The sequence below is a fragment of the Macrotis lagotis genome, chromosome X (assembly GCF_037893015.1).
Source record: "Macrotis lagotis isolate mMagLag1 chromosome X, bilby.v1.9.chrom.fasta, whole genome shotgun sequence".
NCBI classification, from domain to species: domain Eukaryota; kingdom Metazoa; phylum Chordata; class Mammalia; order Peramelemorphia; family Peramelidae; genus Macrotis; species Macrotis lagotis.
Genome location: NC_133666.1, coordinates 89,616,385 through 89,628,991, shown reverse-complemented (window position 1 = coordinate 89,628,991; position 12,607 = coordinate 89,616,385). Strand labels below are relative to the sequence as shown.

Sequence of the window (12,607 nt, the reverse complement as noted above, 5' to 3'; positions counted from 1 at the left end):
GTCTTCATACAGTTTCTGAGTCATGCAGGAAGTTTAGAGGAAAACAGACAAGTCTGGCTAAGAGGTCTAAGAGGACACAAGACAATATTTGCGAATTGCTTAGTTCAGTGTGGACACATTGTATGCTCATAATGAAGGCTTATTCCCTTCCCCGTGCTGTCCAGGCCTTCTGATCTCAGAGACTGACGTTGTTCATTGTCCCCAGTGGTGGGGTGACAGAGGAGTGTCCGGTCAGACTGACCTTGGCCATCTTCCCATGGCCATTTCCAGGTGAGCATTCAGGTCTGAGACCCTCCAGCATCACCCTCCTTCCAACTGTCTCCCTGAGGAAGCCTCATTTGATCGTCCATCTGTGAGTATCTTCCCTTTGCCTCCTATTCTGCACTGGGCCAGTCCCTGGGAGGCTCTTCCTCCCAGTGTGACCAAGACCATTCTCTGTAGACCTAAGATCTTCAGAGGTATTTCTTTCCACAATGAGGTAATGTTTCTAAAGTCCTTTGCCCAGCACCTGCTCATAGAAGACCCATAATAAATATCTTCTTCCTCATCTCTCCAGACCTGAGCTCCCAAGGGACATCTCCTCCCAGAGACTGAGGTTGACCATTTCAGGTTAAGCATTTCTAAAGTTTCAACAGGCTGATTATGCACATGCGGAAAAATAAAAGAAACCCCAAAATTCAGAACCATATATAGAAGTTGTTAAAGGTATCTTTACTGAGCCAGTCTCTAACTGCTGAAATAGAACAGTCCAGAGACAGAATGTCATGAATCAAGTAGGAGCTTAATTAATTACTTTCATTGAAAGGTACAAATTTGCAAATCAGAATTTCTCCATCTTGCTCCAGTGAAAGCAGAGATGATACATGTGATCATTAAGGGTGGAGAGGTGAAAGGAGATCATAGAACTATCATTTGTGGGACTTGAGTGATCTTCCCAGGGCAAACCCACCAGTGAAGGACAGGACAACGCATATGGCAGCTGTGAGCATCCAAGTAGGACAAGGCAGGTGTCCAAGTCCTGTAGCAATGGTAAAGTTGATTTTATAGTCTTAGGGGGTTACTTATTATTTTTCCTGGGTCCAGAATAGGTTACACATTTTTCTGATTCACTTTATTGAACACAGGCAGAAGAAGGCAGTCTTAATTCTGTTTCTGCAATTTTGGAAAGTGGTCTTTCTGGCATGGCTAGTTTTCCACTTCAAAATCTTTCAGGTAAATATAACATTGTGCATACAGGGAGAATTTCTGTCTATGCCTACTGACATCATCTTTGGGGACTCACCCAAATAAAGTCAGATCTAAATAATTGGAAAAAATGTCAGTGGCTCATGGCTATGTGGAGTTAATCTAATAAAAATGACAATTCTACCCAAATTAAATTACTTATTTAGCAGCATACCAATCAAACTACCAAATAACTGTTTTACTGAGCTAGGGGAAAAAGTAACAAGATTCATCTGGTGCAACAAAAGGTCAAGAATAGTAAGGGAACTGATGAAAAAATGTAAAGGAAGGTGGCCTAGCTCTACCAGATCTAAAACTATACCATAAAGCGGCAGTCATCAAAACTGCCTGGTACTGGTTACGAAATAGAGTAATGGATCAGTGGATTAGGATAGGTTCAAAAGAAACTACAGTAAATGGCTACAGCAATCTACTGTTTGACAAACCCAAAGACATCAGCTTCTAGCATAAGAACTCACTATCTGACAAAAATTGTTGAGAAAACTACAAAGTAGTAAGGCAAACCTAGGCATAGACCCACATAGACCAATCTTTCCAACCATATTCTTTGCAACCTTATTGTCTGTAACTTCATGTTTGCCCAATTTGCTTTGGGAAAAAATATCTCCTCTTTGAGTTTGTCTGGAAGTTTCTACTGCCTAAAATAAATTTGCCACAACACAGAAATAAATAATTACAGAGGACCAGATCAAGGTATTATTGTACTGGTGTACATGTTTGTAGGATAGAAAGCATAATTCTGAAAAAAATGAGATTTTTAAAGAGGCTCTTTAAAGACAAAATCATGGCATCATTCAATAGTGTACATTCTTTTAGGTTATAAGTTTTTTATTTTTAGTTTTTGCAAGGCAGTTGGGGTTAAATGGCTTGCCCAAGGACACACAGCTAGGTAATTATTAAGTGTCTGAAGCTGGATTTGAACTCAGGTACTCCTGACTCCAGGGCCAGTGCTCTATCCACTGCACCATCACCTAGTCACCCTAGGTTATAAATTTTTAACAAGAGATTCATAATCCCATGATCTTTCAATGGCAAAGATGTTGAATAAACTTAGTGAAACAGAATCATAATCTCAACCTTTCCCTAAGGTAAAAACAATCCCATTTAAATAGACTGTTTAGGTAAACTAAGTCAATTCAGAGATTAAACACTAAGTTTTGCCAAAGCATACAATTATAAAGCTACATGGCTCCATTATTTAAGGGAAAGGGATTTGTGGGTCATAAAGACAGTATCAGGGTGATTCTTCCTCCAACAAAGTATTTTGGGGAGGTTTTTAAGACATTGCATTCTCTTTTTCCTCTTAGTTGGTTTTTTAGGTATTTTCCTCTCAAAAGTCTTCTACTAACACATAGGATTATGTGAGTCAGGATTTATTCAAATGAAGTTTAGTTTTATATAATTGACCAAAAGTTGTAAGAGGAAGGGCCCTGAGCCTTGAATAATAAAAGTTAATAAAAAAATGTTAAAAACAAACATTTCTACCACAGGATCCTAGAAAGAGCTGGAGAGGATCCTTTCTTTTCCTATTTATACAGTTATTTGCTTTCAAGTAAATGATTCTTTGAATGTTGGTAGAATTCATTTGTAAATCAATCTTGTCTTGTGCTTTTGTCCTTATTATGTTAGTGAAATTTTCTATTTCTCTTTCTTTTTGGCAGCAGTGTGGCCACAGACCACAACTGTCAGATCCTTAGTCACATCTGTAAAATGAGGAAAGCCACAATGCTGCCCCCTACTTCCTGAGCTTGTGGTGGGGAAAGGGTGTCACACATCATAGAATCTTCCAGAAAGGGGAGTTAATTGCTTAACTGGAAGTGGAGCAGTGCATCTTGAATCCAGGAGCCCTGAGTTCCCTTCTGGCCTGTGACCTAACTATCCAGGTTCTGTGTCCTTGCACTGATCCCTTAACCTATCTGTGTTTCAGGTAACCCTCCAAGCCTCTCTTGGGCACAGGACAGGGGCTGACCCTCTGCCTGGGCGGCAAGCATTTTCCAAATACATTTTGCTACCTTGATGAATGAAACCATCAGGTGAGTATAAAATCCCAGCAACCCCTCTTGGATGGAGGAGGAGATGGGAGAGATTTTTCTTTTAGAACTGGGAATTCCTGGAGACACAGAGGCTGTCCAGCTGAGCAAGCTTGGGCAATGCCTTCCTACCTCGGAGCCTCAGTTTCCCCAGGTATGAGTTGGGTTCAGGGTCCTTCTTTGAGATTTGAGTTTTCTCTCCCTCCTCCTTCCACATTCAGAAAATCTGACGCTGCCTCTCCAGTGAGGGTCCGTGAAGGCTAGAGTTGTAGGAGAGAGAGGCATCTTTGCAGCCCTCCCAGGCTACTGCCCCAGCCTGGTTGTTGCTACAACCTGCCCAGCATCCCTCCCTGTGACAGGCAGTCCTTAGCCCCTTGCTGGCTTCTGGGCCCCACTGGTCGTTCATTGAAGAGTGAGTCCCAGGTTTGCTTGGCAATGGCTGGAGGAGGAGGAGAGGAACTAAGGAGCTAGAGGACAGACAGACACCCTGAGCTCAGTCAGCCTTCCCAGGCCTCCCTGTCTCTGAGTTGCCCATATTGGTCTGCTAGCCAGGCCCCAGAGCTGTTTTCTGGAGCACCTCCTGACTGTTTTGATCTTAGCCACCCAGAAGTCATCTCAGCAAATTCAGGCTTCTTTTCCCCTGGGCCCATCAAGTCTCTAGGAGTTTCAGTAGTTTTCAAGGGAACATTGGGTTTCCTTGCATGGAATGGAAGAGGGTGTAGGAGGGAGTGTTTTAGGGTATGGCTCTCTCCACACTTGCATCTGCATGAAGACTGCACTCAAGGGACCTGGTGAGGCCACTGGGATACAATGTGGAGAGAGCCAAGAGCTGGGGACACGGACAGGAGGGTGATGAGACTGATGAGCCAACAAAGGAGGTTGAGAAGGATGAGTAGGAAGAGAACCAAAAGAGCCCAGGGTCAGAGTAAAGCCAGAGAGGGGAGTGGCAAGGAGCAGAGTGAGGTCAGGAGAGTCCACTGCTGTACAGAATTCATAAGGCCTTATGAGCTGGTGGTAAGGACACCTGCAGTTGGCAACTGGGGAGGGGCCATTTTCTGAGGACAAAGGCCAGAAGTCAACCGGGGGGGGGGGCAGTGAGAGACAAAACAGGAAGTGGAGGCAGTGGTTCTGGCCAAGCATGGGGGGAATTTGGGTAAAGACTGGCTGGGTCAGGTAATGCGTAGACTGAGTCTACATGAACCTATCTGGCATGAGAGGTGGCCTATGAGGAGGAAGCCCTTGGATGAGAACCCTTTAGCAGCTTTGGGAGGGCTCACGCTGCTGGGAGCTTCCACTTGTCTACACCACTCTAAAGGAAACAACCTTGTTTTCAATACATGCTTTCCACCCTGAGATGTAAACTGTGGCCCTGTTTGTGAACCCAGGGGAAAAGAAATGCCGGCTCTGACCCAAATCACTCCTGGCCTTTACTACTCAAGAAATGACCACTATCTTGAAGGCACAGTCCAGGAACTTCCTTTCTTTTGGGGGCGAATTGGACAGAAGAGGAAGAAGCCAGTTGCTTGGCATATATAGGCAGTCCACACATAGTGAATCCCTGCTCTGCCCCCGGCACTTCACTAAATGAAGGGGTGTCCAAAAGACCAAGACAGTTCCTGCCGTCAAGGAGCTAGAGGCTCCGTGGAGGCTGGACTTGCAAAGTACCTGTGCAGCTGTGAATTCAGCAGGGTGGAGGTGGGCCGGTAGGTAGGAAGAAAGCACTGGAATCCTGAGGGTCCTGAAAAAAGTGAGATATCCTCAGGGATTGGAGTGGAGAGGGGAAGGGCCTCCTGCCAGGCAGGCAAGGAGGAAAGCTTCCCCCAGTGGCAGGGTCTGTTGAGGCATGTAGCTGATAAGCTGTGTATAGGAGAGGCAATGGTTGGATAGGTAAAGGGGATGCTGTAGTCATCAAATATCTGCAGCTGAGGGAGTGTGGGGGCCTAAAGGTTTTAGGGTAGAATCCAGTCTGTGGCAGAGGGAGACCACATGAACAGGTGAGTGGGAAATGGCCTGGAGGAGACAGAGACATCTGGCAGGTAGATCCCACCCCACACCCCCTCTCTGAGGCCTAGAGTATAGGTGAGGGGAACCAACATGGGGGAGCGGTGTCTGAGGAAGGAAGGTGGCATCTCCAAGTGAAAATCCACCATGCTGGGCCACAAAATGGATTTAGGAAGTGAGTGTGGAGGTGAGCGGGATGGCAGCTAGTATTTGAGCTGGGGTGATTGGGAAGATGGTAGGAGTACCATGATGAAATGGATACCTGCAGAGCGAAGTGAGTACTAATTATACCACAACATTAAAGGGAAAAAAAAATTGAGAGCTATTGAAATTCTAATGATTGTGGTGAAAAATCCTGAGATCAGAGGATTGTAGATGAATGATGCCAGTCACCCATGGTTCTTGAGACAGAGAATATAGCTTAAAATCAAAAAGAGATGTACATCTGGACTCAGTCAACAGGGTAATTTATCTTTCTGGACCCTGAATAGTTATTGGGAGGGTTCACTTATTTTTTTGTTTATAGATATTTAAATTGAATTTTCCTACAATTTAAAAAAATCCGTCTGCTCCAGCTTTCCTCATTGTTTCCAAATCCTTGAAGGAAACTGCCATTTGTCTCTTTTCAGGGATCTAAGATGGTGGGTTGTTCAAACCTAGCCCCTCAAAGACACAGTCTTTCATCATCCAGTTCTCTGAGACCAGACAGCAAGGAAATAGCTAGAGTTCCTAAAAAGGGATAGTTTTTGCCAAGTTGACAGACTTCAGGTCTGATCAGGGCAGGAACCAATTGATTACATAGAGTCCACCTTGTGACACAAAGGTGAGGAAGTCAAGATGTAGAATAAGAATTTGAGTCTGCCAGCCTGTGGAAACAGTGCTTTTGCTTTTCTTCTGGGGATGTAGGGAGTGGGAGGGCCAGGGAAGATAGGCGTGGGTGAGGAGATAATTAGAAGGAGAAGAGGGTGACTGAGACTGGTGGTTCTCCAGCTCCTGAAGGGAACAAAACCAGGCCGGCCCAGCTGTGAAAGCTACAGGCTGAGCTTCTTCCAGACTGATGCAAATACAAGCTACAGATCTGCAGGTGCAGGGGCACCCAAAGCCCCAGCCTCTTTTTCCATCCGTTTGACCCAGTGCAAGGAGAAGCCCCGGGGATCCGGCATCCTCAGAGTGCAAAATAAAAACATCAAGCCACACAGGTCAGTGAAAAGTCAGGAAACTGGGGAAGGGGACAGGGAAGTTGCCCTCTCCAGTTAGGTCCCCAAGGATTACAGGGGCCAAAAGAAGCAGAAGGTTCTACCTTTTGGACTCAGCCCTGGCCACCAGCCACTGTTGGTGGGGAGGGGGACCCCACAAGGTGTGTCGGCTGGCCCCCACCTCAGCCAGACCCAGGCCTAGTCAGGGAGGCCGACCCAGGGAGTGGGTGAGGGCCTGGGAATAGAAGGCGATGTGCGGATCTGGAAGGGATGAGGCCCTCCTACAGTGGCTAGGCACCGCCTGCTCCTCAGAAGGGATCAGGCCTTGGGCGGGAGCCCTTCACGGCCCCTTCCTGAGGTTACATCCGGACACGGGGTCAAGCTCAGCCAATGGAGCACAAGCAGGAACCGTGGAGAGGGCGGGGCTAGCCCCTTAAGCAAGAAAAAGGACTCCGCCACTTCAGTCAAGGAGTGCGGGTCCCCTAGGGATCGCTGGCAGGGCCAGGGAGGACGAGCCACTGTGTCCCTCAGCCTCAGGGTACGGCCCCAGGTCGGTCAGCCAACCAGGGGAGGGGCCCCAGCTTGCCTCCACCTGGAGGCGCAACTGGTGGGGAGGGGTGGAAGATAGGCCCAGTGACACCACAAGTCCCAGAAACCAACGTGACTGACCCCAGCAGATGCATTGTGGGAAGGGGGCAGAACTCCGCCTTTTGAATTCAGATCCGGGGCTTGGCTCTGGAGGAGAGGTGGGCGGGGCCAAGTCCCTATTCCTCCCCTCACGACTAGAATGATGTCACCCGGAGGCGGGTCCAGGATAGGAACCAGGCTGGAGCAGGATCTCCCCAGAGGGAGGGGGGAGCGATCCTGAAATCCCTAAAACTTTACTTGTCGTAGGCAGAGTATTCTTGTCTTTCTAAACCTATTCGGCAGGAAAAGCTAGGAAGAGAAGAGCCAGAATAAACGGGGTATGTGAGGTCCTGGATAAGAAGCCACTCGGAAAGATTAGAAACTCTGATAATCACAACAGACTTCAGATGGAAATGGTGAAACTGGGAGATTTAAAAAAAAAAAAACAGCAACTGGGAAAATAGTCCAGTCGTTAGCTGATTAATTTTTGTTTAAAAGGAAATCAAAAGCCAGAATCACAAATGAAAGAGTATAAAATGATGAGAAATAATTTTGGCCAACTTCATGGCAAGAAATGGTTTAATATTTGCAAAAACGTAAACCACCATGTGAAAACAAAAACATAGAGGATTAAACTAGCCCGATCACAGTAAAAGAAATGGAATCAGTGGTAAATGAACTTCCAGATGTAGGGGGATTAAAAAAAAGCTACCTCAAGAACTAACTGGTGGATTGAGAAAGGAATACTGTCATTTAAATAGCACCTATCTTCAGTTTTACACAGATTGTGAAAATAGAACAAACACCATCTGTGAGTCAAATAGGATGCTAACTACTGAAGCCAGAGACAGTGAATTCAAGGAAAACTCAGGATGTCAGAGCTGATAGGGACCAGAAAACATAGACTCTCACCCACACTATCAGAGCTGACAGTAATCTGAGAACACAGAGCACCCATTTGGAGGATCCCTAGAAAATAAGGATGGGAGTGCTGAGTCATAGAATGTCACATGTGGTTGTGACCTTGGTTCCTAGAATATCACACTTGGATGGAGCTTTCAATACCGAATGTCAGAGCTGGGAGGAGCCTGAGAAGACAGAAGGTTAGAGGTCGGCAGAATACTGGAACATAGCAAATCATAGATTTGGGGGGCATAGAGGAACTTTGGATAACGAATGCCTGCACACCTGATGTATCCTGCCCCCATCTACGTGTGTGTTCTGAAATGAAGAACAAAGTGTTCTAACATGGTTTTGGAGGGACCTCAGGACCTCCAGAACACCTTCAGGAGGCTGAATGTCAGAACTAAGTGCACTGAGAACACAGACTCACACCTAGGAGAATGCTAAGTAGATAGAATGTCACAGATGAATGGGATCTTAGATCACTGAACTTCAGAGCTGGAGAGGACCTGAAAACACCAAGTGTCTAAGCTAGAAAGACACCTTACAAATGAAACAGAACAGGCTACCTGCCAAGATGACTGCCTGAAGGGAGGCACATGGCCCAGGTTCACAGGAATTCTTGAACAAAACCCAGAGGTCTGCACAGGAAAGCCCCCAAATAAACAGGGAATCCAATGACAAACAACAGTAGGTGACTTTGTTCATACCCAAACTGCACACAAAAAAGTCAAGAGACCCCACCCCACCACTTGTTCTTCCTTTGTTCTCACCAACTTTCCTGTTTTCACAGGTATTGTGCCATTTATAAAAACATTTAAAACTCTTTTGCAAAACTCTTGCTTCATGTCTTCAAGAAATCCTAGTTGAATTTGTGCCTAAGCAGAGTTTTTCTTTGATGCTGTCACAGAGCAGTTTTAAAGTCACTCTCTTTTTCTAGGTTTCTGTTTTGAGTGTTCCTGTCCCTGTAACAGCTGTTGAGGATGGTTAGATCATTTTTGTTTTCCTCCTCCTTTCAGGCTTCTACCTGATTCAGGATTTGCTGATGGGGCCAGGCTCTTACCCTCCTGGAGGCAAGTCATGCTACTATGCTTTCTTGGGGGCAGTGAGTTGTGTTTTTCTGGGATCTCAGGCACATCTCCTCAGAAGGAGGATTTGCAAGCTTTCAGGGCTCCCAAGTGAGCTGATCAAAGATAAAATCTGGTTTCTGACCTATTCTGAGCTCTCCAACCTACTGACCTGGGTTTAGGTCTGGGCAACACTCCCAGGGGCTCTCCTCATGTGGATTTCCAGGAGACTGGACACAGACACAGTCTGGTTGCTGGTTCGGTGACAGGAATGTAAACTCCCCTTTGAACTGAGATTCCTGCCAGGCTTATTCCTCAGCAGATTTCACATGGGCTAGAGTCTGGAACAGAGCCCCCCCCCACACACACACACACCACTCCTGAGGTCTCAGCTGCTCCCTGGTACTCAACTAGCTTCTTGCTCCGTGCACAGCAGAGGGTCAGTGACCCTTAATCACGCCGGACCAACCCCTCTTGGTCCAGGTTCAAGCTCAGGATGCCCTACATCTGGGCCTTGGAACTGTGTATGTAGCAACAAGCCTGCCAGTTGGTATCTGTTCCTCTGTCCTTCCAAATGTTCAGCCCTTTTCTGCTGTATCTGGTATACAACTTCTTGAGTTGAAAAGCTCACACTGGCTGGTCCTGGCCTTGCCCTGATCCCAGTGTCCAGAGACATCTCCGTCTCTCTCTGTGACAACCTGAGAAAATGATGCATGCAAGACTTTCTTCTTGAATTTCCTAATCAGGATTCATTCTGGTTACTTTTCTAGATCTGAGAATGAAATATGGCTTTCTTCTACCCCATCATCTTGATACTGTCTCTTTGTGTGTGAGTGTGCGAGTGTATGTGTGTGTGTGTGTGGGGGGTCTATTTAAAGTAAGTGGTAAGACTTGGAGAGTTTTGTGTCAGATCCTCTGGAAATGTTTTTTGTGTATGTGCTTATGCTCCACATGAAAAAAAGTCAATCAAAAGAAACATACTGTTTATTTCTCCCTGTATAAGACATACCCTTTTCCCAAAAATTTGGGGTCTAACTACTGAGAGTGTCTTTTACACTGGTTGTAGATATTTTTACTTTCATTTCCTGCTTTTTCTGCACTTGTATTTTGCTCATTGTTGTAGTTTCTTTTACTTTCATTTCCCACTTTTTCGTACTTGTTGTCTTTGCACTAATTGTTTTGCATTTTTTACTGGTATATTAGGTGCTGCTTTGCCACATTCTGCTCAGAAATGGCTCAGAAAATATTTTCATCCAGTGCTGAAATCAAGTTCAAAGGATCCAGTTTGCAAAAGTGAATGGATGTCATACTGCTGATCATCAGTCTGGTCCTTCTCCAACTGAGAAAACAATACAGGACTGGTCATGGCTAGAAGAAACCCTACTGAAAATGCCATGACAGAAGAAGACCAGGGGAGAAAAGGCAGCCAAATGAATTAGAGAGGAAACTGAAGAGAGGCAATGAAGAGCAAAGCCCCATCGGGATTCCTGTGACAACAAAGATAGTTCAGCAGGAGGCAAGAAGAATTGCTGGTGAGAAAGAAAGGACTTATTTCAAAGGAGAACACCATTGGTGCTTGAGGTTTATGAAATGGAATGGACTATGCATGTGTCCATGCACCAGACATGCCCAGGGAGTGCTTGTGATCAACCCCAGGTCAGAGTACAGGCAGGAGAGAGGGCAGAGCCTCTCCTAAGACAGTGATTCATCATCAAGCACAGATGAGGACAAGCTCATGGATGGGACTTTTGACAGTGAAGAGGAGTTGTATGAATTTGATGATGAATAAAACTTGCGTTCAACAACTTATGTAATATATTTTTTTCTAATTTTGGCCCACAAATTAAGATGTCTTATACATGGGGAAATATGGTATTAAAGTCTTTTTAGCACTTTTTTAGCCTAACCTTTCACTGGATGCTGTGGGGATTAAAATTGCCCAACCTATAGTAGAAAAAAAAAAGATTGGGAAAGAGCTTTGAGCCCATTGCACTTTATTAAAGGATTCATGGTTTTCTCTAATAAACTAGACCACAGATCTTCCTCAAGATATGAGATGCCCCCTTTTTATAGAGCCCTATCTATGGAGGGTTTGATATTATTTATTATCTGGACATTCTAAAGTGATTATACAAATGCAACATCCCTTTGGAAGACATTTGACACATAATCTAAAATAGGCAATAATGATATGTCAGCAGAATGATATTCTGATGAGTTGGATGAGACATGAATGTTACATGTTCACTGACTAAGATGAAAATGACCATCCACATCCAGAGAAAGAACTGTGCAGTTTGAATGCAAACCAAAGCATAAGTGTTTTCCTTTTAAACCTTGAGTGTATGCAATATGATTGGTTTTTTGTTTTGTTTTGTTTTGCTGTCCTCTCATGGCTTTACCTTACCTATTTTTCTGATTCTTCTTCCACAACATGATTAATATGGAAATAATGTTTAACACAGTTACACATGTATAACTTATATCAGATTACTCACTGTCAAGGGGAGGGGGAGGAAAAGGGAAAATGTGGAATTCAAAATCTTTATAAGAAAATGAATGTCGAGAACTATCTTTAATGGAGTTGAAATAATAAAATAAATTGGAACAAAAAAAGATTGACATGACCTGATGCAATGTAAAGAAGAGTCAAAAAAATATGGAAAACAGTAATAGCAATATTATAGAATGATCAGCTAGGCATGACTTACCTTTTAGCAAGTAAAGACAGTTTTAAAGGACTTGTGAGGGCAAATGCTAATCACATGCAGAGAAAGAACTGATGGAGTCTGAATACAGATAGAAACATACTATTTTCATTTTATAAGGTGTGTGTCTTTTTTCCTTGTTATCTGTTTCTTCTTTAACAACATGACTAATATGGAAATATATTTTGCATAATTGTACACATATAACTTTTATCAAGTTGCTTACTATCTTAGGGAAAGTTTAAAGGAGGCAGAGAGGGAGAAAATTTGGAAGTCAATTTTTTTTAGGTCTTTTGCAAGGCAAATGGGGTTAAGTGGCTTGCGGAAGGCCACACAGCTAGGTAATCATTAAGTTTCTGAGGCTGGATTTGAACTCAGGTACTCCTGACTCCAGGGCCCATGGTCTATGCACTGGACCAACCTAGCTTCTCCAGGAAGTCAATATTTTTTAACATATTAAAATGTCTTTACATGTAATTGGTATAAATCAAATATTATTTAAAAATACTATTGTATCCAAAAGAATAACAAAGCGGGCAGAGTCAAAGAAACCTGAGACTGATGCTGTGTGAAGGGAGTTGAAGCAGAGAACAATTTATGCAAATAAGTGGAACATTATAATGACAAACAATGTTGAGACACTTATGAACTCTGATCAGTGTAATGCCTAAATAAGATTCCAGAGGATTCCTGAGGATGCAAATTATACACTTCCAGACAAACTGGTGATAGGATTGACTCAGTGTGCATAATGAGACATATTTTGAATTTGGTCAATAGGGAAATTTGCATGACTTGACTACATAGTCATATGTTTTTATTACACTTCT

General features: G+C 44.1%; 1 long non-coding RNA gene across 2 annotated transcripts in view; it reads left to right on the top strand.

Moving 5' to 3' along the window:
* LOC141498411 (uncharacterized) overlaps positions 1-11,848 on the top strand; it is a 39,018-nt gene extending 27,170 nt beyond the window's left edge. Inside the window, exons 2-6 of one of the 2 annotated variants that reach the window (XR_012471628.1) lie at positions 165-270; positions 3,173-3,278; positions 6,267-6,475; positions 9,022-9,075; positions 10,273-11,848. This is a non-coding gene — a long non-coding RNA (uncharacterized LOC141498411). The remainder of the gene's footprint in view (positions 1-164; positions 271-3,172; positions 3,279-6,266; positions 6,476-9,021; positions 9,076-10,272) is intronic. The other variant, XR_012471629.1, reaches the window with a different exon arrangement.
* Positions 11,849-12,607: the final 759 nt, after the last annotated feature.